Genomic DNA, 26,022 nt, shown 5'->3' on the forward strand with positions numbered 1-26,022 from the left:
GTTGGTGTTTGTGGTGTAAACGCCAACCGGCGCTAGATACATGCGGAATGCTGTTCGACCAGTTCTGCTGCCATTCTTGCAACAGGAAGATGATGTGCTATTACAAACGCATAGAACTCTCTCACACGCTGTGCGCGAAGTTCAGTATACTCTACAAGACGTGCAGCGGCTCTTGTGGCCACCAAGACGCCAGACTTGTCTCCATTCGAGCATAGGACGACAAGTGACTCGTGCGACTCGTCCTCCTATATCTCTTACATAGCCAGGCCCGACGAGAGGGGATGGCAGGGGAGCAGAGGGTGTTAAAATCCCAGGCCAAGGCCTAATTGAGGCCCAGTCTATCAAGATTCGTATCCTCCAGGGTGCTAAGTTGGCGAATATCAGACTGCTATTATAAAACAAATTTTATACGATACAATACATAAAAGAACATTACCCCAGTTCCACTGTAAACAAACTAGCTCTTCCTTTAGACTTCTGTTCTTCAGCTTGAAACGCGTACGTTTCATAGGCAGCGATGGCGAGCCACAGAATCTCTGACCAGAGAGCATGTAGTTCAGTTGCGAGTTAGCAATGGGAGAGTTCAGTGCAGTTGCGATCGAGTTGCGAGAGAGTTCAGTTGCGAGTGAGGAGTCGGCGGGCGTCGACATGGCACTCTGGTCAAGATTCAGGACGAGGTATATTATTTTTAAATAAGGTAATGAAGCAGCATTGAGCTCAGCTAATGAAGTAAATTAACTGTAACTAATTTGTCCATGAATCGCCCCAATAATAATTTTGTTTTCAAAGCAATTTTTTAACTAAGAATCCTTTAATGAAAGAAATATTTCCCTTGCTATTCCTTAAAGAAAAATTTCCCTTAAATTCAAAATTTTTGCAATGAATTTCCTCCAAGCTATGGCGAAAAATAAGAGCAGATGCAGTTTTACTAAGGTAAGAATTACAGTTTAATTAGTGAACAGGGCCTAAGATCGACATTTCGGTCTATTTGCGTTTTCATTGTCACTGAGATTTTCTTATCACTGAATTGACATTTTTTTTTGTGAGGAACTTATACCAGGGTCAGATAGCTAGTTTTCATTTAATTGTCATTGTCCTTAAATTTATTTGCTGGGAGGTTACATTAAGTTGTATTCTAGTTAACATTCAATTATTGTGTTCAAAATTTCTCTGGGAGGTTACACTTAGCTCAATGTCCATTTGCATTCAAAATAATATCTTTTAAATTTTTTGGGGAGGTTACACTTGGCGACACCCGGTCCAGGATCGTATTTCATTGAGAATCTTCTGAAACGTAGCCAGATATCTGCTCTTATTTGCTTTAATATAATTAGGATTTGGCGCAACGCTTTTACTAATTTTATGACTTTCTTTCCTCAGATCATCGGCAATTCGTTACTCTGTTGTATTTGTTTGTTGCTTTTTGCATTGTGCTTATTTCTTTTGTGAATAAGTGTGACTACAGTAAAAATGCCGCGAAAGACTGTAAATAGTGTATCGCGAGGTATTGTGAACGAAACAACCGAATTAAATAACTTCATCAATAGTACTAGTGACACGCAGTGTAATGATGACAATCCTGCATTCACTGACAATCAATGCGTTCCAACCACTCATGATGATTTTTGTCTTAATGATGAACAAACGAACTCGGTTATGTCCTCTGTTGATTTGACGACAATCGATGACGCGGGGCGTTCTGTTGTAATGAGCGCTGCCCTGCTTAATACACCCAGTTTGGAAAATTCGAGTGACGAACAGACAAATTTTTCAAATGAAAATGAACAGGATACCCAAAGCAGGACGGATTTATTTAATTCCGAAATAGTGACTGACAGTGTACATCCGACTGGCGGACCTTTTTGTAAATTACAGAGTGACCAAATGGTCACACAAATCGAGACAATTCCAAATCCACCATTAAACAGCACAGAGAATAGAAATGCTAATTCTGTATCGGATCCAGTTATGGCATTTTTGCTACAAAATTTCAAACAACTTTATGAACAAGCCAGACAACAGAATGAAAGACAAGACAGTCTTAAAGAAGATCTCAAACAACAACTTAGTGAACAGAACGAACAGTTAAATGAAAAATTAGACAACAATTCCAGACAGTTAAATGAAAAATTAGACAACAATTCCAGACAGTTAAATGAAAAATTAGACAACAATTCCAGACAGTTAAATGAAAAATTAGACAACAATTCCAAACAGTTAAATGAAAAATTAGACAACAATTCCAGGGAACTTAGTGAACAAATTAGACCCGTTGCCGCGCAGTGTCATGACACCAAGGAACAGTTATGCGAGGAAATAGAGGCTTGTTCAAGAAAAAGTAGCGAAGAAATTAAGTCTGTTGCTCAGGAATTAAGGGAATTGCAAACAGCTCCAACAGAAACACTCAGAGACGAAATTAGCGGAGTCGCTAAACAATGCTCTGAAAAAGCTACACAATTACGCGACGAGTTTGAAGCAATGACAGCAGAGCTTTCGCGCACAGTGGATGAAAAGATTGACGCGAAATTCGACCAACAGAACTCTCAAATTAACGAACGTCTTAGTCTTCACATACAAAACAGTGATACGCGTTTCCGTAAATTTATTCAGGATCAAAATAAAGTAAAACGTCAAGTAATGGAAACAATCACTACACAGAGGCAGGAAGACAAACGTAAAATGTTTGCAAAAGCAAAAACATACGTAGACAACAATATTGCTACAGTGTCCGACAAAATTAATATCATCGAACAGTTGAACGCGGAATTACGTGATGAGGTTTCTGACCTTAAATCAAAAACAGATACACACACAGCAGATATTCAGACGGTGACAGACAGATTCGAACAATTAGAACTAACACAGGATTCCGATGTCGTGAAAGCTGACGTTAAAAAATTGAACGAAACCACACGTAGATTACAAAAACAGATTAATACTACTGACACTAAAAACGATGATCAGGTTAAAATACTGACTGAAAAATATGATGAATTGGCCAGTCGTATTGATGTTATAGAAAATACTAATGACAATAAATCAGACGATACTGCACCGGTTTCATTTAATCATACACCTGAATTTCAAAACCTACAGCAGACAATTAACGAGATTGATTCGTCTAATAACACCTTACGCAGAAAATTGTCAAGTTTACAGCAAGAGGTAGCAGAGATAAAAAATATTTCAGTTAATAACACATCACAGCAGACGCCACTTTGTGAACATTTGTCAGACTCACGCAGTGCGTATAATTTAGGAAATCAACAGAGAGTACACGACTTTGATTCCGAACAACCACAGTTCAACAGATTCTCTTGCAACCATGAACCTGTTCCATCACACAGAGACGATAATTTTGATTACAAACATTTTCTGTCAGTGAGAAAGTTTAAAGTGTTAAAAATGACAGAACACAGATTCACCCCCTGGATTGGATACAACAATTTAGCTTTGCTTTTCCACCGACTTGGCCCGTAACACACAAACTTGAATTTATTTGCAGTTTTTTGGAAGGCGAACCGGCAACTCGTATGAGACCGATCGCGAGACAATGTTACTCGGTAGAAGAGTTTCAGAATGCTTTTCTGTCAGCGTATTGGTCGAAGACGACACAGCGCGGAATTAAAGATCAGTTAATTAGTTTACCAAATTATGAGAACTCCAATTTTCCCAGTGTGACGAAGTTTTTTGAGCATATGGTCCAACAAAATCAGTATTTAAGTGAACCCTATAGTGAATCTGCACTTATTCAATTATGTATCTCTAAATTACCACGATCATTAAAAGTGTCACTTTTAACAGGGCAGCAAAAAGAAAACATTTCGGCATTCAGAGATCTGTTACAGCTGTTGGAAGTACAACAATCTGATTATTCTTTCGTAAACAAAAACTTTTCGTATAATATCCAAGGTCAACAAACTTACAGTAATTATGATCAGGGACGTAATTTCAATAGGAAAAGTAACAGACGCTTTAGGAACGACAACTACTAGAACTTAAATCACAGACAAAATTCTGATTATCAATATCGTCAAAATTTTCAGCAACAGGAACCACCTTTTAGTAACAATAGACGTTTTCCACCACAACAGCATGAAAGTCAAGCGGTTAGAATACCTAACCAACAATATAATGCACAAGGTCAACCAAACTTTAATGTTTCGCCGCGTGAACGTATAGTCCCTGATACAACAAATAGTAACGCACGGCAGCAAAGAAACAACTACGTACAGAAAACACTATTTCAATTCCTATCGTAATGCACCGTATAGGAATGAGTATTACGACAGATGCAAAAATAATGAGGACAATTTTCAGCGTACATCTAACAACAGTCGGTCATACCAACAGCAAAATCATCCGCAAGAACATATTCTCATGAATGAACCCGACAGTAGGTATCATCCAGAGCGTAATGCGTCTGGAAGAAGTAATAGAACAGTCCAAATAGTAGAAATGCCACAGAATCGTCCTGACAATAATAATACGTCAGAATTTGACTAGATACTGTACAGGTCGCATCTTCCAGTAACACGAGCACTACTTTAGACACGCAGAATGTTGTTCACGAAAATGTAATTACTTTTGACGACATCAGAGACACTCTTTTGCAGGAAAGACCAGTTATTCAGAAAACTATTTCACATCCTGTGATCGAAATTAAAATTGGTTCATCGAAATTTTCAGCAGTAATCGATTCTGGGTCTCCTATGTCAGTAATAAATGAAGAAACTTTCAACGAGTGCAACAAAGAGAATACCTATCCTACATTACTATTAGGCAAAACGAAAGTAAAAGGAGCAGTATCGAGTAAAGGAGTAGACGTTAAATTACAGACACATTTACCATTTTGTATTGCAGGTCATACTTTTCACTCTAATTTTTGGATTGTACCTTTATTGACAACAGAGGTACGAATTTTCTGATACAACACGAAGCAGTTGTCGAATTTCAGAATTCCTATTTAATGTTGAAAGATGAAAATATACAATTTGCTATAGAATTTCAGCACTCACTATCTGCGGAAGAACAAACAATTAATCGCACAGAGGTCATTTCCGCAACACGCAACATAGACTGTAATCCCACATTGTTCACGGATACGTACGTACATAACTATAACACTCCAGACGAAGCTGACTACGACGTAATGCAGATGATTTGTGATAAAGTTAAGCAAAGTAGCGCAAATACAGACGACGAACGAACGCAATTACACAAAATTCTTTTACAGCAAGCTCCAGTTTTCGACAACATTCCTGGTACTATGTCCGGATTTATGTATGAATTTCAAGTCAAACAGCACGACACATTTAAAGCCAAGCATTATCCCATTCCGTATATTCATAGAGAACAGGTTAAGAAAGAATTGCAGGATATGCTTGACCAAGGAATTATTGAACCGGCAGTTAGTCCGTACATAAACCCGCTACATATTGTTAAGAAAAAAGATGGCTCACTTCGCCTCGTACTTGATTTGCGTCCTATTAATGACATAATTATTAATGAAACAGATCGACCTCAGACACTAGAGGAACTTTTACAGAAATTTCATGGTACTGCAATTTATTCCACATTAGATCTGAAATCGGGATTTTGGCAAATTCAACTTCATCCGAATTGCAGAAAATACGCAGCATTTCTCTGTTTTGGTGACTGTTATCAATTTTGTAATTTACCGTTCGGCTTAACTATTTCTTCTGCAGCTTTTATTCGCGGTTTGAACACTATACTTCCGACAGAACTTAAAGACAGAATTACGACGTACGTAGACGACATTCTTATTGCAGAAGCTAACTGGACTGAACACAATCTGATTTTAGAACGACTGTTGCAAACTTTTCATGCACAAGGACTCACAGTTAATCTCAGTAAATCGCATTTTGGTAAAACATCTATAAAATTTCTTGGACACATAATTTCAGCAGAAGGCATTGCACCTGATCCGGAAAAACTTCAAGCTCTACGTGATATTACTGTTCCTACGACAAAAAAGCAACTACGCAGTTTTTTGGGCTTAATTAACTTTTTTCGCAAATTTATTCTTCACTCTGCTTTAGACACGCCTACATTATGCCAATTAACAGGTAAAAACACTATTTGGTCATGGGATAAGCAAGCACATTCTGAATTCGTGAACCTGAAACATGCTTTGTTGAATGCTCCACTTTTATCGCACCCAGATCGTACCAGAAATTTTTCTATTGATACCGACAGTTCCAACACCGCTTTAGGCGTACACATTTTTCAGGAAATTGAAGAAGATGTTTGTACAGTAATTAAAAACATCGCATTTGCAAGCCGCATTTTGTCGCCTGCTGAACGAAATTATTCCGTTACAGAGTTGGAAACGTTATGTGTTGTATGGGCTTTCACGAGATTTCGGCACTTTCTTTGTGGCAGACATACTACCGTTTACACAGACCACAGAGCTATACAATTTTTGCTTTCAGCTAAATTTACTCACGACAGGTTACGTAGATGGAAACTTTATTTACAGGAATTTAATTTTACAATAGTTCACATTCCCGGCACACAAAATGTTGTAGCAGACGCACTATCTCGTTCTCTCAGCAACAATCAGCAAGACGTAGCAACCAACTTCTGCGAAGCAAATTTCAGTGTCATGTACATTCAGCAAGTTGCATTTGAAAATTTTATTTCATCGTCATTACAGGACATAGCAAAAGAGCAAAGTAAAGACAATGTGTGGAAAGAAATTAAACACCTCTGGCAAGATAAGAATAATGTTACGATTAGAAACCGCTACACTATACGCAATGACATTCTGTTTCGCCGCTCTCATCCAGACAGCAACAATTGGTTATTATGCATTCCTGACGAACTTGTTAACAAATTAATCTGGTACACTCATTTAAGCTATGCACATTACGGAGCCAGAAAATGTTTTCTTATACTGAGACAGAACTGTTATTTTGCCAACATGGAGAAACGTATACGACGAGTTTTAGCGTCATGTAAAATTTGCCAGAAAGCTAAGTCGGACACCACTTCACATATTCCTCCGTTACATCCCATTGTACCTGTTAAATTAAGACATATGGCCGCAGTAGACATTTTTGGTCCAATTCCGAGAACTAATAGAGGTTATTGCTACATCTTTGTCGCTGTTGAACTCACCTCAAAATTTGTTACTTTCACTCCGTTACGCAAAGCTACTGCTAAAACTGTTTCGAAAGCATTTGTAAAACATTTTCTATTTCATGTAGGGCATGTGATGGGAGTAATTTCTGATAATGGATCACAATTTCGTTCTGTTATATGGACACGCATGTTACGAGCTAGAAACATTTCTCCAATCTATATATCCAGGTACCATGCTTCTTCGAACCCCTGTGAACGATTAATGAAAGAAATTGGTAAACTGTGTAGAATATATTGCCACAAAAGACATATTGATTGGGACACACACATATTCTCATTCCAAGATGTAATTAATTCCATTCCAAATGAATCCACTATGCTATCTCCGTCTGTTATACTGAAAAACGTTGAACCACCAAACAAAATTAAAGAATTAGTGAACTTCCCTACCTGTCGTCGGCTAAGACACCATGAAATAATTGACATTGCGCTGAACAACACCAAACGTGCCGCAGAGCGCCGGAGAAGACAGCAAAAACAGGTTTGTACGCGCCGAGACTTTCACATTGGACAGAAGATATTAGTACGAACACACTATTTATCCAGCAAAATAAAAGGTAAGTGCAGTAAATTTGAACTTCTATACGCAGGTCCATATCGGATTCGCAGCATTCCTCACCCCAATGTTGTACACGTCGAAACTCTGAGAACCAGAAAATCGAATGGAAACCACCACTTATCCAACATAAAACCCTTTATTGAGTGAACATACTTTACGATTTATCACACTGTAACGCTATTTACTAATTTTTATGATCATTTCTGCAATTATATTCACGTGACTAATTATTGATGACTATCGTATTTTTTTCTTGGCAAGTGCCCGGCAAGGTAAGGTTAGCAGGTCGCTCGTCTTGTCGTTACACATTAGACTGTGCACATTTTCCATTTTTTTGTGTGTGTGATTGTTTTCCAGTTTTGTTTGTATGCACTGTGAAATATTTAAGATATAACACACCAGTTGACTTTGACACATTTTTTGCCCTATATTATCTCAACATCGTGACTTTTTTTTTTTTTTTTTTTTTTTTTTTTTTTTTTTTTTTTTTTTTTTTTTTTTTTGCTGCTGCATTATGATATTCTCTGTACATTTTTGCCTTTGAACACTGTCTATGCTTTTGACATTTTACGTTTTCTGTCATGTTATGCTGTATGCTTAATTGTGTCACCATTAACCAGTCATTATTTAGTGGGTATATGATTTAAATGCAAGACATTAATCTTTGTTCATCATTTTCACAAAGAAATAACGTGTAAAGGAAATAAATTAAACAGAAATGGGAATTTCACCTACAGAATAAACGAAAGAAGATGCAATAACTTTATGAGGAAGAGTAAATGGATCAGGATTAACAAGCAATAACAAGAATATACTATACTCATCGTAGAATAGCAGTCTTAACTAATTTTTTCTTTCAGAATACAAGGTGATTGATGCAGGCTGTCAGACAGAACTACACATCTTAGTTTTAAGTGATGAAATATGCTAGAGATAAGGAATAGTTGTATAATGAGTAATGAAGTGATTTTTTTTTTGCAGATGATAATGAATGCTGATGAAGAGTAATGATGAAGAATATGCTACTATGAATAATGAAGTTTTTCTTTACAGGTGATGATAATAATGAAGTTATAATAATATGGATAATAATGAAGTTTTTCTTTACAGATGAGGATGATGTTGAAGTTTATGTATTTATGCTATGTAGTTATTTAAGTATTTTGTTGCAGTTTGCTTTGACAGCAGGTGTTATATTGCATAGTAGGATGACTGAAGGTTTTGGAAAGGACAGCTATGGAACACATTTTTTATACACATTTCACTACCTGTTAATTCGAAGTTCACTACTTTTCAGCATAGTCTGCGTTTCTTCTTTCAGCTCAATAATCCATTTTGTATTTTTTCCAGGAGAAGCTTTTCATGATACTTACTAACTTGTTACTTATTATACCTGTTCTAGTACTTGCATTTTTATTTTTTACCCATTTGTGTCTATCATTTATAAATGTGATCACATATACTGCCTTGATACATAACCTTGCTGCAGCTGACTCATGACGAATGACGTTACCTATCCTCATTTGCAGCAATAGGTCAAAAGCAAATATTGTTATGCCTCAGCAAATAATTATCGATTCCAACGCAATGCATTGCTAGCACAAAAAAAAAAATGTTTTACCAGTCCCAAATAAGGCTACTAGTTTAAGAGAATTCTGAATAATACTGATCAGCTCTAAATAGTATGTCACTTCAGTAATGACTTCTTAATGATAAAAAAAATATATAAAATAATGCTTTATAACTGGCAAATAACTGCCACTGTTTATTGTAATGAGACTACTTATAATGCCCATGATTATTAATGCTATGATTGTAATTAACTGATTTTTAATAATGACTTCTTAATGATCTGAATAATACTGAATGATGAACAATGTTTTATACTATTCAGTACTTGCTGGCCACTGAGTGCCGATAATTAATATAACTAAATGAATTATGCCATTAATTAGCTCCTGTTTTCAATTATGACTTTTCATGTTTTGGTAACTGGCCACTGAGTGCCAATAATTAATGTAACTAAATCAATTATGTTATTAATTATGCCATTAATTAGCTCCTGTTTTCAATTATGACTTTTCATGTTTTGGTAACTGGCCACTGAGTGCCAATAATTAATGTAAATAAATTATGTTATTAATTATGCCATTAATTAGCTCCTGTTTTCAATGATGACTTTTCATGTTCTATAACTGGCCACTGAGTGCCAATAATTAATGTCACTAAATGAATTATGTTAATAATTATGCCATTAATTAGCTCTTGTTTTCAGTGATGACTTTTCATGTTTTGGTAACTGGCCAATGAGTGCCAATAATTTGTATAACTCAATGTATTATGTTAATGCTAGGCCAATAATTGACTTTTTTTTTTCAATGAAGACTTCTGATGAACATTATTCTGTCATACTAAATATGTTTTGTAACTGGCCAAAGACTGCCGCTGTTAATTGTAATATGATTACCCATGATGCCAATAATTTAATTTTATGAACATTATTCTGTAATACTAAATACATGGTACATAAATGTTCAATAACTGGGCTATGAATGCCGCAAACTACTAATGTAATTCCTAATCAAGACTAGTCTGTGACTTAATGTCCTTCACCTTCTGACCTAACTACCTGGAATTACTGTAATATCCATTTGTCTTGTCCATCCTCATGATCATGGAGCACTATATTTGGTTTTTGCACTAATTCTACGTTGGAGCGTGGTGTTGACACGATATGCTGTCCACCACCGTGAGTGATGAAGACGTTATTATGGTCCCACTGTTTGGTGTACCTGATGTACTGCCAAAATGATAACATGGAAGATTACTACGACATTTCAGTGTCTTGGCTACGCTGATAAATACTAATGGAAAAAGAACTTCAAATTGTGTCACTTGGTTCTGTACTTCTGTGGAAAGATATGGACTTTCAGAGCAGCTATGTGCAATCCAAAGTGCTGCAACCATGATGCAATCCTTCCCTTTCCTATCCTAATTCTTGTCACATAGTGAAAATCATTTTTTGCTAACATCATTTATGTTCATGGCCTATACATTTTTTTCGATTTGCTGAACTCCAATGCAAGTACACTTATGTCACTTGTCGACATGATTTTTTGCCATTATGTTTATTTGTTGTGAAAATGCTAAAGACATTTTTCGATTTGTTCTGAAGTACAGTATATGTGCACTCTTGTCCTTTATATTGTATATACATTTTTCTGATTTGCTGATACGCTCTGTACTCATTGTATACATTTTTGTCATTGTCTAACGTTTTGTACTCGGTGCATGTGCACCACATTTAATTCATGTACTATATCTGTATATATGCTGTAACTGTAAAGTTAATTAGTTAAAAAAAAAATTCTTGCGATGGCAAGTCCAAATGACTCACCATCGCTGCCAAATTTTTGCCCCCCCCCCCCCCAGTGGAAGGTTATGAAACGCGTACGTTTCATAGGCAGCGATGGCGAGCCACAGAATCTCTGGCCAGAGAGCATGTAGTTCAGTTGCGAGTTAGCAATGGGAGAGTTCAGTGCAGTTGCGATCGAGTTGCGAGAGAGTTCAGTTGCGAGTGAGGAGTCGGCGGGCGTCGACGTGGCACTCTGGTCAAGATTCAGGACGAGGTATATTATTTTTAAATAAGGTAATGAAGCAGCATTGAGCTCAGCTAATGATGTAAATTAACTGTAACTAATTTGTCCAAGAATCGCCCCAATAATAATTTTGTTTTCAAAGCAATTTTTAACTAAGAATCCTTTAATGAAAGAAATATTTCCCTTGCTATTCCTTAAAGAAAAGTTTCCCTTAAATTCAAAATTTTTGCAATGAATTTCCTCCAAGCTATGGCGAAAAATAAGAGCAGATGCAGTTTTACTAAGGTAAGAATTACAGTTTAATTAGTGAACAGGGCCTAAGATCGACATTTCGGTCTATTTGCGTTTTCATTGTCACTGAGATTTTCTTATCACTGAATTGACATTTTTTTTGTGAGGAACTTATACTTGGGTCAGATAGCTAGTTTTCATTTAATTGTCATTGTCCTTAAATTTATTTGCTGGGAGGTTACATTAAGTTGTATTCTAGTTAACATTCAATTATTGTGTTCAAAATTTCTCTGGGAGGTTACACTTAGCTCAATGTCCATTTGCTGATAAGTTTGCCAACAACATTCAAAGATAAGGCACTTCTGATTCCATCGAAGGATGATTTTACATGAAAGAAGAATATATAGAAAGTATTTTGCAGTCACAAGTTAACACAAAGTAAAATATTTCTATTTGTGTATATTTGTCCTGGAAGAAGTGTAAAAGTGAAGAAATGAAATGACATACTGGTGCTCGGAAGTAAAGAGATAATTTTCTTATTTGTTCGTCCGTAGAATAGCCAACTTACATGATAACTCTTTCGTTACTTGATGTGACGTTATTTCTTGGTCAAACCTTCAGAGGTTCCGCTCAGAAAATTGGAGATCCAAATAATGGAACTTTCTTCGGAATATTAGAGCTCTTTAGAGCTCTTCAGTCACTATGATCTAGTTCTTGCAAAACACATTATGAAGGTCTGATACCGACAAGCGATTACAAGCGCATTAACTGTCAAGTGATTTTCAGAATGAATTTATTTGCAGTTGTGCCCATCATGTCACGGGCGTCATCTTGGAACCGAGAGAAAATAATTGTTGATGCAACTCCTGACTGAAGTCATACTGAAAGAACATCATTTAACCTGCGTTATATTTATTTCAAGAAGGAAATTGATAAATATGAAATAAATGAACGGTTTTTGGAATTCGTAAATTGTAATCAGAAAATGAGAATTGCTATTGCTCGTTTGATTCGATCAACACTTATGAAATACTCAGTTCCTATTAGTGAATGCTGCGGACAAGGTTATTATAAAGGAAGTAATATTAGGGGTTCTTATAAAGGAGCCCAGCCACTTCTATTTGTGAAACCGTCTTGTAAAGTTTTCTCTGTGTGGTTGTCATATCATTATTCGAAGTACATGCATTTGGGACTTGTCATGAAGAAGATATTTTTTCGGTGTGATTCAATTTCTTTACAATTTGTTCAGTAGCAGTCCACAGCGATGGGAAATTCTGAAACAGTATGTATTCCATGTCTGACACCCGTTGGAGTGCTTGGGTTGACTCTGCAACACCAATTTCAGCTCACTTGGATAAGATTGCTATTGCTGCTGAAACTCTCACTACGTTAAATTTGTCAACTGAAGACGTTCTGTGGTACCGCGTATTTTGCTTCTTTGAAATCATTTAAGTGTTTCATCATGGAAACAGTTTAGCAAAGTTATTGATACCAATTGACTACAGAAGCAAAGTACTACAAGCTCGAAATATTGCAACTGACAATGAGGTAAGACACTTTGAGAACTTATTAAATGACTTAAAATATCTCCGTGAAAACTGGGACGCCATTTTCCCTGATCTAAAGTTGTTGCCAGTGCCATTAATATCGATCCTGAATTTCTGGAGCTGCGCACTAAGGTGAGGAAATGATTTCATGATGAAACCAGGAATGAATGATAGAAGATTTATTGAAGATAAACATATTTTATATTATTATTGACAATTTAGTGTCTAACTTGAAAATCCGATATGAAATTGCGAATATTTTACATGAAACATTTGGACTGTATGGAAAATAGTCTAAGGTGACTGACGATCTGGTCGCTCAGCCATGTGAGTCACTTATCAATGAATATCGTAATGATGTTACAACACAACAGTAGAAGAAATTAAATATTTGACAACAATTAATACTTAAAACTTAGAATACATTGCTTTGGAAACATTAGACCTCTAGAATAAAATGTACAAGGTTAAAATTTCAGTCTTGTTGCTGAATGTATGTGTAGCTTTTTGCATCCTTTATATGTTTCCTGTGATCGTACTTGAAGCAGACAGGTTCGTGTTAAAACTGTGTCAGATCAACTATGCATCAACAGCTTCTCATTGTTTTGGGGATCTTGGCAGCTGAGTATAATTTGGCAAGGCACTTAGACTCCGATGCTGTGATTCAAACGATGCCGAACGAATGGCTCGCAAAGCACCATTGACAGCGTTGATTACAGGCAAGGCCGTTGCACGGCTCACAGCCGTGTACATGCGAGACTGCTGACGACTGCTTACTGAAATGTGCGGCCATGCCAAGGAACGAGCAGGGGCAGGACATTCCATATTACAGCGTTACTGGCAAGACATTTCGTTGATGTACAAATCCGTCCCAACGAGGACCCAGCTACATATGGCAACCATAGTTTTGGGGATTACAAGTCAAACAGCTAGACTGTTACAAACTCGAGTTGTGTTCACGCAATATGCGTCGGCAGCCGCTATCGATGACGGTTCCGCGCGAGGTCGGAGTTCATCGCCGTCGCACCGACCGAGGCCGAGTCAAGTCTGTGGCTGAGGAACGGGTCGTCACTCACCGTGATCTTTAAAAGTGCAGTAACTTATGATTTATTTTGTTTATTCGAAATTCGTGAAGCGTTTGGTGTTTTTTGCAAGTGGGTCTATACACAACGTAAGCTTCATGATAAATCGGAAATTTATGAGTACAGAGCGACTGAGGAAATCGAAGATGTAACGGTAACTTTACACGGTTCATTGTCAATCAGTGGCATTTGGCTACCTTAAAATAGCCTGATCGTCGTCAAAATCCTTACAGCAAACTCTAGGTGTCTCATGAGTGCATTTTCGAAATGCAGCCTATAGCACGACCACCATTCATGCAAACGACGAGGCATCTGGCCGTCTTAAGATCGTCCAATAACCATCCAAATCTTAAAACAAATTCAGAATGTGTTACTGGTGTATATTCAAATTTCAGCCTGTAGTGTGGCGTCCATTAATGTTCAAGATGAGGCACTTCGCTGCCATAAGATTGTCAGATCGCCGACAAGCCATTACAGCAAATTCCAGTGTATCATCTTCAGAATTTCATGTCAAAAGCCTAGAAACTGCTCGTGAACTGGAATTTGGCTGACTTACATTCGCCCGATAACTGTAAAAATCTCTACAGCAAATTTCGGAGATTCGTAAGTCTGTTTTCCAAATTTCAAAACAAGAGATCCAAAATTGCTGTCTGTAGCGTTGCATGCAGTCATACCCTTGAACAGACTTTTGGTTTACAATCAATCACTGGCTCTCAAAATTTATAGTGTGAATTTCGGACGTTTCACAAGTATATTTTAAAAGTTTCAAATGGGGCGCTCAAAAAGAAACGAGCAGGAGGCATAATTACAGAAACCAGTACCTGTATGTTAGAAGTATTGACCGTGGCTGCTGAGGCACTTGTCCCATTGTGACACAAGGCGGTGAATGGCTGTCTCATACAATTCCCAGGGCTGCAATGTTAATCAGTTCCGCACGTACAGCTGGACATCGTCACCCGAGGAGAATCGTTTGCCACTCAGAGCCTTTTTTAAGGGGACCAAAAATGGCGTAATCACAGGGAGAGAGGTCCGGACTGTATGGAGGGTTCCTTCTATACTAACTTTCAACTCGGTTAATTCGGTTCGGCATACACCCAAGTTGACCCATCGCTACTCACCGGACGCACCCCACTTTGCCGATCCTTATTTCTTGGTTTTGCGCAGCACAGCATAGCCGGTGTGGACGTGGCTTAATATGTCGCTTCTTAAAATTCACCGCCCTACGGACGCCTAGTCTCTCGTGAAAATATTTCCCTGATGCCTGGCCGTTTCCACCTCTGAACCACTGTTGCCGCTTTCTACTGTAGACCAGTCAAATTGCAGAAATACCTTGCAAAAGGTGGGGTAGATGAGTTCATTTTTTCAACTCGTTCATATGGTTGGAAATATTAGAAAACGGAGTTTTGCCAACAAAATTTCGGTTGGGAAAACTTTCTGCAGTCAAAAAACTTGGAAAATGTCGGCCTTTTTCCCGTTTTTTTCAAAATATCTCAGTTTCATTTGTTCCTATCCCTTTAACGTCTATTTTCTTTTTTAAAGAGCACAAAATTCTCTACAAATTTGATTCTTGCCATTTTTTGCTGCTCCCAGTATCTAAGGCGCTACAGTGCCTCAAAAAATACCAATTTTTCAAATTTTGAGCAAAGTGGCAAATTACATAATTTTGGAACACTTATTTCAGTTTCTATTTGTGTGGTACAAACATATTACTCATCATGTTATTCATTGGAATTTACCATCTCTCTGCTGCAGGGCCAGGACAAACAGCATCATATTCAGTAACTACGAACACATTCACGTCGGATTGCGTGAAGTTTATTTGTGTTACAATATGTAATATGACTGCATGCAGGTGCCGTACATTTTCTACAGTTGATTGACGTTAATGATCAGTTATAAGAAAAAGTATGTAGGAAATGTTCTTTAGCGGATAAAAGCGTATTTATTATTTGGCGGACGGAAGGCAATTATCTCTAGTGATTGTTCACAGCGCGCTGACAGCTATTAGCACACAACAATAAGGGTCCTACAATTTGGAGTCGCTTCCATTCAGTATATGTTGTGGTGCTGAAAATGAGTATGTCTGACATCAATTTGTGTTTCATTTGCGAAAAAACTGTGCTGAGTGGTGGATGCAATATGAAAAAGAAAGGACTGAGCACACTTATCAATTGTAGTGCTAAACGCAGGGAGTCTGCTCACACCCGTTTTTTGAAAACGCTCAGTGAAGTGATGGTGCATGACGCATACTACAAGAAGTACATTAATGAGAGAATGATAGCAGCTAGCCTTCGACATCCTCAGGAACCAACAGGTGTGCTACGTCGGTCACAGGAAAAAGGTCAGTTCAAGTTCAAAGAGAAATGCTTCTTATGTGCAAAAGGGAATTCTGACGACTTTTTAACCAAGCAGTTAAGACTGCCATATGCCAAACGAAATTTTGATGGAGGGTACCTTATCCACAAAGTGACTTGGACTCGAAATGTTTGCTTCAAGTCAATACCCCAAAGCTATGTTTCTTACCTGCAACGTCAACTTGTATCTCAATTTGCTATTGTATTTGATGGGTATCCATATGAGGGAGACAAATGTAGCACAAAGAGTGCTGAGAGGATTCGTAGGTCCAAAAAACATTCTTCGGTTGACGTTGTGGTTGAATCAGAGATGTTGAACCAAGTCCCTCAGGACAAGTTCTTGTACAACGAACGAAACAAGATGCGTTTGATCACACTTCTTAAAAAGGAATTTCTGGAGTGTAGCGTTGACGTGCACCAGGCACAAGAAGATGCTGACGTTATGATTGTAACATCTGTCATTTCAAGAACCAAAGATTTTGGAAGTGTTGTCATTGTAGGAGAAGATGTTGACCTGCTTGTGCTCATGATCGGTTTGGGGCAAGGCATTGAAAACTTATTTTTCTTAAAGCCAGGAAGAGGAAATGCAGAAGACAAGTGGTTTTCCACTGCATCTTACAAGTTTGACAGTAAATATATTCTGTTCACTCACGCCTTTAGCGGATGTGATACAACATCCGCTTTTTTTGGTCAAGGAAAAATTAAGTGCTGCAATATTGTTGCGAAAAATGAACACCTAACCTCAACGCTTTTCATGTTCAATAAACCACATGCTACCCGTGAAGAAATAATAGCAGCAACAAAACAGGTTACTATCACATTGTATAGTAGAGGTGTCAGCAGTTCCCACACACTAGACCATTTGCGGTACCAGCTATTGGCCAATTCTGCTACAAAAAACAAACTGAATCTTGCACGGTTGCCACCGACACTAGCTGCTGCACAACATCATTCGTTGCGGACTTACCAACAAGTCCAAAGTTGGATGGGAAACTTGAAACTCCTGAGAAATGGGGCGGGAATCACAGTGACCACGGTCCAATACCCGTTATAATGAGCCAAGATGCAGCACCTGAAGCACTTCTTCACGTTGTTTCATGCTCATGCAAGCTGAAATGTGGCGGAGCGTGCTCCTGCAGAAAAGCGGGTTTGAAATGTTCTTCAATTTGCAAGAAATGTATTGGGGTCAACTGTGAAAACGTGCCAAAATTTTTATATGAAGACAGTGAAGAAGATGTTATGGAGGATGTAGAGGAAACCGCTGACGAAATCAACGAACTTGCTGAGGCTGACTCGCTGTTTAAAGAAGAGGTCAATCTGGGATCAACTCTAGGTACAGACCCTGAACCCGTAACTCAAGGTATTTCTGGTGACACTGAGGAACCTGGCCCATCAAAACGTTGGAAGTGATGCTCATATCTGTCTCAAGTGCGCTAATTTGCGATATTACAAGTATTACACACCCAGAACTGTCAACATTTTTTAGTAACTGACAATGCATTTTAATTGTAATAAAGCTACTTATTTTTAATGTCAACTGTGTGGCTTTTATACACAAGAATAATTATCTACCTAATTAGGTTGCCTATTGCAGCTAATAATAGTTCAGTTTCCTGAGACAAATTATTTTGTGTGCGTGTGTATCTTTTTGTGTGTGTGTGTGTGTGTGTGTGTGTGTGTGTGTGTGTGTGTCTGTGTGTGTGTGCGTGCGTGCGTGCGTGCGTGCGTGCGTGTGTGTATGTGTGTGTGTGTGTGTGTGTGTCTCTTAATGATGTATTTTTATATTTATAGTTTTACAAATACCAGGGCTGAGGTCGCCCATAGTGAACTTCAGGTAGGGATGTAAGAATCACAATAGTTGGGTGCCCAGCAATCCTCATATTTCATACAGAGAAATTGAATACTTGAAAATGAGGTGGTAAATTCCAACATATAACATGCTGTATAATGTATTTAAACTACACAAACAGAAACTGAAAAAATAGTGTTCAAAAATAAGGTATCTTGCCACTATGCTCAAAATTTGAAAAATTGGTATTTTTTGAGGCGCTGTAGCGCCTTAGATACTGAGAGTAGTAAAAAATGGCAAGAATCAAATTTGTAGAGAATTTTGTGCTCTTTAAAAAAGAAAATAGACGTTAAAGGGATAGGAACAAATGAAACTGAGATATTTTGAAAAAACGGGAAAAAGGCCGACATTTTCCAAGTTTTTTGACTGCAGAAAGTTTTCCCAAGCGAAATTTTGTTGGCAAAACTCCGTTTTCTAATATTTCCAACCATATGAACGAGTTGAAAAAATGAACTCTTCTACCCCACCTTTTGCAAGGTATTTCTGCAATTTGACTGGTCTACAGTAGAAAGCGGCAACAGTGGTTCAAAGGTGGAAACGGCCAGGCATCAGGGAAATATTTTCACGAGAGACTAGGCGTCCGTAGGGCGGTGAATTTTAAGAAGCGACATATTAAGCCACGTCCACACCGGCTATGCTGTGCTGCGCAAAACCAAGAAATAAGGATCGGCAAAGCGCGATGCGTCCGGTGAGTAGCGACGGGTCAACTTGGGTGTATGCCGAACCGAATTAACCGAGTTGAAAGTTTGCATAGAAGGAATTCAAACCGAATTAAACCGAGCTGGGACGACAAAACTGAGATAACATTTAACGCCGACCGTTGTGGCCGAGCGGTTCTAGGCGCTTCAATCCGGAACTGCGCTGCTGCTACGGTCGCAGGTTCGAATCCTGCCTCAGCCATGGATGTGTGTGATGTCCTTAGGTTAGCTAGGTTTACGTAGTTCTAAGTTCTAGGGGACTCATGACCTCAGATGTTAAGTCCCATAGTGCTCAGAGCCATTTGAACCATTTGTGTGTGCGTGCGTGCGTGTGTGTGTGTGTGTGTGTGTGTGTGTGTAAGGGGCATTCAAAAAGAAACAAGCCGGAGTCTGGAACGCCACGTGACTATACAGAGCTAGCAGCAGCATGCATCAATCGTCTAACGCTGCCAGTCGAAGTGCAGTGATATGGAGGCGCCAAAAGAAGAGCAAATAAGTGTTCATTTTCTGACAGCGGAAGGAGTAGGAGGAAGGGACAGTCATCGACGAATGTCACAAGTGTCCCTTGCAAGGGTCAAGGCACCCACAGGCGCTTCAGGGAAGGACAGGTGTCGTTAGCCGATGATGCACGGTTTGGAGCACCACCCTGCATTACCAGTGACATCGTCCAGCTGGTGGATGCACTCATTACCCAGGGCCGCCGAGTGATAGTGGAAGCCATAGCCGCCGCGGTCGAATTGAACGACTGCACATGCACAAAGTATGTGCCCAATGGGTGCCCCATAGTCTTCAATCACACAAGGAAGCATGTCGAATGGCCCACTATCTTGCTCATCTGCAGCGCTATGTTCGGGAAGGGAACGCATTCCTGGCACAAGTGGTGGTTGGAGATGAGTCATTGGTGTCCTCACCTCGAACCAGAATCAAAACGACAAAGTTTTCAGTGGAAGCATCCAGGGTCACCACCGCCAAAAATGCCATACACACGAGTGCAGGAAAGGTTATGCTGACGTCCTACTTTGACCAAGATGGCCCCCTCCTGATTCACTTTCTGCAGCTTGGGATAACAGTGAATGCCCAGCGTTACTCGCAAACCTTGACCACCTTCACCAAGCGATCAAATCAAAACAACCAGACAATCTCACCTGTGGGGTCATTCTGATCCACAACAATGCAAAACCTCATACGGCCAACACAGTCGCGGCACTCCTGCAGAAATTTGAAATATTGTTATTTTTTGACGCGCTGTAGCGCCTTGGATATTGGGAGTAGAAAAAAATGGTAAAAATCAAATTTGTAGAGCATTTTGTGCTCTTTAAAAAAGAAAATAGACGTCAAAGCGATAGGAGCAAATGAAACTGAGTTATTTTGAAAAAACTGAAAAACTGCAGAAAGTTTTCACAAGAGAAACTTTGTTGGCAAAACTTGGTTTTCTAACCTTTCCAACAATATGAACGAGTTAACAAAATAAAATCTTCTACTCCACCTTTCGCAAGGTACAGGCTTTTTTCTGACAGTTTCACTGGACTACTAAGCAACAATCCATGTCTGATAGTCTGTTCAGATAGCAACACCTTTCGAGGCACTCTGTTATCTGTTGTGCAACAGATGTCGTAACTCTTCTTTACTAATTCATATCGTGCAGTCGATAAACCAGATAACGAATGCACTCAAAAATTCCCTCCACAGTACGGCGACATTACACATTTTCTGTTCGACAACAATTTGACATTATGCATATTCTATTCGACAACAGTTTATGAGCTCTAGTCTGGGTTGACAGGTGTTCAGATTTTTACGGAACTGTTCGGTATTTCACCCCTGTGTTCGATAGCAAAGTATGAGCGGTACGGAATTTTTTGAATTCCATTCACTTCGCGAATTTTTTTACTGATTTGCAAGATCAAGTCAATAATTGAGTGTCGATACGATAAAAGCAGAATTAGGAATTTGTTGTAATTTGACGGTTACAACATGCAACGACTTTTACCACAAAATTAAAGGTAACAAAAATTTGTTGAAAGCTGTAAATAGCTTTAGTAAATATAGGTCAGCAAATCCTTTCGCCAGGCAATGTTTGGTAATTTTCTCAATTTATTCCGGCAACCCTAGCACTAGTAACTTTCGTCATTAATACAATATAGGTTATGTTGTCTCCAACGACGTCATTTTTCGATTCCTGTCACACGAAGAGCGTAATTGTCCACAAATATGTCAAGGATTGTAATTTGGATAAGTACCTAAAGACAATGACGGAAAGAAAAAGCGCAACACCAAGGAGCTGTGCGAGATACACAAACGTTGGTAGGCGTGTTTCTACATCTAACAAGTGCTGCCTATTCTACTCTTTTGCCAGTAACATGACTGGCGCTAGTAGCGGCACTGTGAGGATGCAAATTACGTTTGCTTTAAATACACGCTGTAACGCCCGTGAGCATTAGTTACCTCTGAGATTGGATTGGTTGGCTGGCTGGTTAATTTGGGGTAGGCGACCATACAGCGAGGTCATCGTTCCCATAGGGTTAGGGAAGGATGGGGAAGAAAGTCGGCCGTGCCCTTTCGAAGGAACCATCACTGTAAATCAAACCCATGTCATGTCTAGTACGCAACAAAAGCTAAGAATTGTCTTACTTGTGTCTGTAAGATTAAATCAATAATTAACTTCTACCTAACTTGGGTCTCCTTCACGGTGGCTCTGCAACAGCCGAATTCTAACCATAGTTATTGAAAATTTATACGCATTGACATGCCCTTTTGATTAACACATTCGGACGTTGTTTCCCACGAAACTCCATGCAGTTTCATTGACGTTAAGTAACGTGTAAGGCAAAATGTGGCTTCTAGTTCTACAGCTACATCTATACCCGCAGTGCATGGCGGAGGATGCATCGCACCGAGATTAGCAAGATTATCTCTCCTCTTCCCTGTTACATTCGCATATTGAGCGAGGGAAAATGACTGTCTAAGTGTCTCTGTACATGCCCTCATCTCTCTTAACTTTAGTCTCATAATCTCTAAGCAAGACTCGCGATGGTGGCAGCCACATCTGTATCGTATTGGCGAAAATGCTTTTATTGTTGAATATGTCCTACATAACACGAATCAACGTAATGGATACAATGCTAATACGTGAATTGGAACTGAAATAGTGGCAACTATTTATTCACAACCGATACAAAGAGTTATATGTTTGCACCTGTTATTGTCCTTCAAAGTAGTCACCAGCGTTATGAAGAACCCGTTGCCAGCGATGTGGAAGGCGTACTACATCGTTAGCAGAGCCTGTTCTGTTGATGGTGCGAATGGAGCGGTCTACTGCCTGTTGAATCTATGAAACAGTTCTGAAGCGAATGCGACGAAGTGGTTCCTTCATCTTCGGAATCAAATCAAAGTCACAACGACCTAAGTCCGGGAAGTATAGTGGACGGTGCAGTACTTCCCAGTCCCATCGACCGAACAGAGCATCCACAGCTTGCGCTGTATGCGCCCGTGCATTGTCGTACAAGTGTCGCCGCTTCTTTCGCAAAGCTGGTCGCAGGTGATGCTCCAAAAACGGACAGTAATACCGTGCAGTGACGGTCTGCCGTGGAGGAACGCAATGCGTTAGGATAACACCATCACAGTCGTACACGAAAATAACTTTAGACCGCTACATTCGTGTCGTCGACAAAACAGGCTCTGCTAACGGTATACTACGCCTTCCACATTGCTGACAACGGGTTCTACACAACGCTGGTGACTACTTTGAAGGACAGTAACAGGTGCAAACATATAACTCTTTGTATCGGTTGTGAATAAATAGTTGCCACTATTTAAGTTCCAATCCTCGTATAATCCTCAAACTGTTTAATCCATACTTGCAACAAGCCCGTTGCATTTTAGCCGCTGAGCGTCAGGCGTATCTTACAGCTTCTGAGTCGCTTTAAGACTCACAGTGACGGTGTCTTGTAAATGCTGTACGAGAGAGAGAAGTCGTGACTTTACACGTAGAGCGTTGTAGGCTTTCAGTAGGGCTCGACTTTATTATGATTTGCGACCCTATTCGATGGTAACAGGCACGTGCAAATATTATAAAATTTTGCTCTACACCGAACTAGAAATTGCTTTTTTTTCTTTCTTCGTCGAGTTAGTATGTTTGTTACCCCTTGACGCTGAAACGGTTGGTGAGATTTGGGTGAACTTTGAAATGGAGGTAGCCAATATCCTGAATTAACACACAGTCTACCTACCTTTTACTCCGAAAAAAAAATCGCTGTTCTCGTGGAATGATCAACGTGAATACTGTTCCCGTCGGATCGGCAACGTGATTAAAAGTCATCCATGAAAGCCACCTTTCAAATGAATGCTCTAAGTTTAGCGTAGAGATTAGTATTTTCCCTTAAATAAAGAATAAAGAATGAGTTGTGAGCGATACACATTCTGCCAGCTCACATCGTCTCAAAATTTGGTGATTTTTTTATGTTGCGCGGTTTGCTGGGCCGCAAGTGGCCTCAAGTACCTCCACGCGATAATTTTTGTCGTGCTGAATACGCGTGGAAAGTGATTTTAGGCAATAACATTTCTTTATAAACAACTGTTTAACCGCAGGTAACACCGCGGGACGCAGCAGGTTTACAGTATAATCTTGTTGATGTGCGAGACCACATCCTCCAAATATTTCGTGAAGGAGAACATTGTCTGTTGTAGGCTGTATATTTATATTGTTTATTTGCTAAATAATAGTATGCCCTGTATCGAATACAAACCAAAAAGCAGTAAAATATGTAGAAGATTAGTAAACAGTGAAACTCCAGGACGAAGATTCCGTCTTTTCACTCCAGGCCTACCTCATACCATGCGCGAAGCGTAACTCACAGAACAGCAAAGAGAATAAATGACTTAAATATGCATCCTACAACGGAGAATGAAATATTTTCCAGTTAAATTATAAAGGACGAACACATTGTAACGGAGATATTTGAGTGACTTACGTTCCAAGTTGTTCGCAGCTGAAGGGACACTTCGTGCAGCTGCGTGCGCTGCCGTTTGTCTAGCAGGCAGTCACACAGAGATTGGAGCACTGCAGACACGCCTAGGCCGCTGGAATGTGCTGCTATCGCCGCTGATTTGTGGACTGTTTTATAGCGAGATCCTAAATTGAGAAACGCTGTCTCACGCCGGGGTGATAAAAGGAATGAGACGACGTGGAGTTTGTACAGTGATTCGGCACAAAAACTAATGGGAGTAACTGAAGCTGTTGTGAGGCGTTAAGTACGTGACATGCCAATGCACCGATTCTTCTTTTTTTCGGGAGGGGGGGGGGGGTGGAGGCAGGATGGGGGAAGGGATTTTATCTTCTCGCTTTGTCTGTACGATGTCTGGTTGCTGTTTACATGACTCAACTTCACAACTCGCACTTCAAGCCACGAGCAGTGTGGGGCAGTGTAGCGTGCGTGAAACTTGCATACCGTTTGACATTTCGTGTGACATTGTGACAGTCATTTAGGATCAGTCTCACGTGATGACCATACAAAATTCATCTCATATTTGAACTGAATGTCTACGGCAAAGTAGTCACCAATCGGCTAAACGCAGTAAATCCTCTGTGAAGATCGAATCTGTTTATGGACAGTATGCTCCGCTCGGATAATGTGCTTACTCTTAAACAATAAATGGAGAAAGACGGAGAATCCAACGGAAAGACTGACGTTGGCTCCGTAGCTATTTTTCGTAAATTTTCAACACTATTGAAAACAGAATTCTTATGGCAATGCTTTGAAAGTAGCTGGATTCTCTTCAGCATCTCATACGACTAGCACAAAACACTGTCCGAGAATCCAGACAAGCGAGGCGAATAATACTTGGTTGTACTTTGTCACCTTCGTTATTTTACATGTATTTGGATAAATTGTCTTTAGTCTTCTGACTAGTTTGGTGTGGCCCGCCACGAATTGCTCTCCTGTGCCAACCTCTTCATCTCAGAGTAGCACTTGCACCTTACGTTCCGAATTATCTGCTACATGTATTCCTATCTCAGTCTTATTCTACAGTTTTTGCACTCTGTAGCTCCCTCTAGTACCATAGAAGTCATTCCCTGGTGCCTTAACAGATGTCCTATCGTCCTGTCCCTTCTCCTTGTCAGTGTTTTCCACATATACCTTTCCGATTCTGCACAGAACCATTTTTCCTCAAATTAAGGCCTACATTTGATGATACTAGTACACTTCTCTTGGGCAGGATGCCCTTTCTGTCGGTGCCAGTCTGCTTTTGATTTCTTCCTTGCTCCGTCCGTCACTGGTTCTTTTGCTACCTAGGTAGCAGAATTCCTTAACTTCATCGAATTCGTGACCACCAATAGTTATAAGTTTCTCGCTGTGCTCATTTCTGCTACTTCTCATTACTTTTCGTCTTTCTTCGATTTTCAATCCATATCCTGCCCTCATTACACTGTCCATTCCGTTCAGCAGATCTTCTTCACTTTCAAAAAAATGGTTCAAATGGCTCTGAGCACTATGGGACTTAACATCTGTGGTCATCAGTCCCCTAGAACTTAGAATTACTTAAACCTAACTAACCTAAGGACATCACAAACATCCATGCCCGAGGCAGGATTCGAAACTGCGACCGTAGCGGTCTCGCGGTTCCACACTGCAGCGCCTTTAACCGCACGGCCACTTCGGCCGGCTACGGTGAGTTGCTGCTTTGTTTGGGCCCAACCATTCCTTTCTTTCATTTACGTTAGCATGAAGACACCACTTCTTGTCCCCAGTAATGACACAAGATAGGAATGACCGATGTTGTTCACGAGCCAGTTGATAACGAACAAGCTGAGACGCGCATATGGCCACCAGCTGAATTTAATGATTTTGGCCCAGAGCATGCGGAACCCACACATCCGATTTTTGAACCTTCCCCAATGCATGCGAATATCGCATGATGGGGGAATGATCACAATTC

General features: G+C 39.5%; 1 protein-coding gene across 1 annotated transcript in view; it reads right to left on the minus strand.

Moving 5' to 3' along the window:
- Positions 1-24,202, minus strand: part of LOC124622347 (glutathione S-transferase D7-like) — a 92,116-nt gene extending 67,914 nt beyond the window's left edge. Inside the window, exon 1 of the mRNA XM_047148024.1 lies at positions 24,057-24,202. The gene's annotated coding sequence lies outside the window, so the exon portion shown is untranslated. The remainder of the gene's footprint in view (positions 1-24,056) is intronic.
- Between the last annotated feature and the right edge of the window lie 1,820 nt (positions 24,203-26,022).

This window comes from Schistocerca americana, chromosome 7 (genome assembly GCF_021461395.2).
Source record: "Schistocerca americana isolate TAMUIC-IGC-003095 chromosome 7, iqSchAmer2.1, whole genome shotgun sequence".
In the NCBI taxonomy this organism is placed as follows: Eukaryota; Metazoa; Arthropoda; class Insecta; order Orthoptera; family Acrididae; genus Schistocerca; species Schistocerca americana.